Source organism: Glycine max, chromosome 17, assembly GCF_000004515.6.
Source record: "Glycine max cultivar Williams 82 chromosome 17, Glycine_max_v4.0, whole genome shotgun sequence".
NCBI lineage: Eukaryota > Viridiplantae > Streptophyta > Magnoliopsida > Fabales > Fabaceae > Glycine > Glycine max.
Window position 1 is genome coordinate 30,862,006 of NC_038253.2, and position 2,685 is coordinate 30,864,690.

Below are 2,685 nucleotides of genomic sequence, written 5' to 3' on the forward strand. Positions count from 1 at the left end.
TTTAATTTAATTATTTGATTTTTAATCATTATTATGATAGGATGGTTGCTCTTGGATTTGAGGTATCTGTTCCTTTCCAACACAACCAGAGATTTGTTTCACCAAAGGAAGACTTTTTCGAATTGTTTCCTAGGAAGACCATCCTTCAACTCCATTTAGCTGAAGAGGTTAATTGTTATATTTTATTTTGACATTTTAGAATTATAATTAAAGTAACTACATTTTATTTTCTATTTAATATTTTGTTTTTGTATTTGCTTATTTATTATTTAACAGGAAGGTATTTTTATTGTTCTTGGGACTATTAACTCCATCTTCGGTGATGATTTCTGGTTTTATGAAGCATGTAAGTATCATGACAGTTAGTTAAAAAAAAAAAAGGTGTCTACTATTGTTCTTCTTGTCAGGCTAAAGTTAAAGAGGTTGTTCCAAGTTTTTTTTTTTTTAGATTTATTGTTGTTGTGCTCATGGTGTTTAGCATATTTTAAATTATATATTAATTAATTAATTAATTAATTAATTAAATTATATGCTTATTATTTATTAATATTGTGAATTATTTTTATAGAGTTTGTTTTACTTAATAATCATAATATTTATTTTTGGATTTTTTTCAATATAAGTTGAGGGTGGAGGTTGTACAACATGGTGACAATGTTGTTTTTACTTTGTTTGGCAGTGACTGTTTATCTTCTTGAACAGTCTTGTGCTTCTTTACATAGTCATTAGGCATTAAATGCAGGCACAGAGGTTCAGTTTCACGGCGTCAAATCTGCAAATTTTAAATTTTTCGCTTTTAATCTCTGAACCATCATATTAATCCAAAGACAATATTAGTGTTGGAGAGGGCTGGAGAGAAAAAGCTGATGGAGAGGATCCAGATCCATTTCTTCTTACAGTTCCAAGGTCTTACTTTTTTACTTCTATAATCTCCCATTATGACCTTTTATCTTTCTTCCCCGCTTTTCATCCCTTAGCGTGACTTTGATGACATAGAAGCTCCAGCAGCGAAAGAAACTTGTGTTTTGAAGTGAAGAAGAAAGAAGCTAAACCATCTACAAAGTCACATCATCAATCTTCATTAAAGAGCAACTGCTACAGATAAAAGATCTACCACTCAACAAACATATCAGAAACTCTTAATATTTGCTTCACTAAGTTGTACTTTAGAATGAAAAGTTTATAATGGCTTTTAAGATCTGACAGAACATGACACAACTGGCAGTCTGGCACAAAGTTTGAACTTCTGCAAAAAAGCTACAAGGTGGTCTCTACTTCCAACAGATAGTTTGTTGAAAGCCTTCTTAAAGAGGTTTAAGCTGTCGTTCAAAAAAAAAAAAAAAGCAACTTCATTAAAGCAAGAACGATAAACGCCTTCTCTAAGTGAGAAAATTTGTTTCTACCTCTCTGCTGCTGAGAGTGACTTACTTTTGTCTTGAACTTACATTGTAAATCTGTGAGAAGTGAGATTTGTATTCATGAGTGGAAACCTCATTCTAGGAAGAATTTGTGTTTGTGCAATACCTTCATAGAAAATCTCTTTTGTTGTAAACATAGAAAAGTCTCCAATCCAAGACGAAGTGTTGGTGTTGTGGTGAGGGAGCAACTGTGTATGCCTTAAGTTAATGAGATTGTCATTGATTAAGGCTTGAGCTGTTGTTCTAGGACTTGGGTGGAGTTCTAAGATGTTGACACCTTGAGTTGAGGTGTGGTGTTGTTGTGTACCAATGTATTTGAAGTGTTTTTTTTTTTATCAATATATACTTTCTCTCTCCACCAAATTTTCAAGTAAATCACTTTGAGAATTTTTCCCCGTACCTGTTTTGTTTCTTTTAGGGGAGTCGGGTTTGGGCATCCCAACTTCCGTTCGTATGCTTTTTTTTATTTAAATTAAATATTATATTATATAAAAATATTTTTAATTACTTCTAAAATTATTTAATTACTAAATTATTTTTTAATATTGATAAAATTAATTTTTTATTAACAAAAATATACATATAAAGAAAAATATAAAAATTGGATAAAATTAGAGTATAATTTTTTATTTATGTTATATGTAATTGTGTAGTTAAATTTATGTTTTGTTAATTTTTGTATATTCTTATAATTAACAAATAATAAAATTAGTTAGTAGTATTAAAATTCAGTAAAAAAAAAATACCACGAAAAAATATATGACACATCTGTCTTATAAAGTAGACAAAATACTCAAATTACAGTAACTAAAATGATACTCGGCAATAATGAAACATATTAAAAATTACAATTACAACGCAAACATAACAAAACTATTGAGGATCTGAAATATGTTGTGCATAATACATATCTTCTTCTATTTGGATTACTGGTTTGCTAAAAATAGCCAAAATTTCTATTGTGCAGAATCGTTTTCAATAGTTGAATTGCGCTAACACCTTTAGCACGTCTTCATCATTTTTCAATTCTGTTATCTCATATTCAATCAAATTTTCGGAATACTTAGAATGACCTGGTTGTCGAAAGAACAATCGTCTAACCAATTGTGATCCATGAATTCCATTAGGGGGAACCCCTATAGGTGCAACTTGCTTGATTAAATCCTTGACTTTCTCCATGCCACATCCTGAAGGAATGCCAAATCTTATTGGATTGGTTCCAGTAAAGGAGTAACCCAAAAACTCACATTGACGTGGTGTCATACCC

At 30.4% G+C, this 2,685-nt stretch overlaps 1 long non-coding RNA gene across 1 annotated transcript; it reads right to left on the reverse strand.

The window, feature by feature from the left end:
* Positions 1 to 1,056: 1,056 nt before the first annotated feature.
* Positions 1,057 to 1,823, reverse strand: LOC121173801 (uncharacterized). Its single transcript, XR_005889213.1, has 2 exons — positions 1,429 to 1,823; positions 1,057 to 1,319 (listed from the first exon to the last, which is right to left on the reverse strand). It is a non-coding gene; the product is annotated as an uncharacterized lncRNA (long non-coding RNA).
* Positions 1,824 to 2,685: the final 862 nt, after the last annotated feature.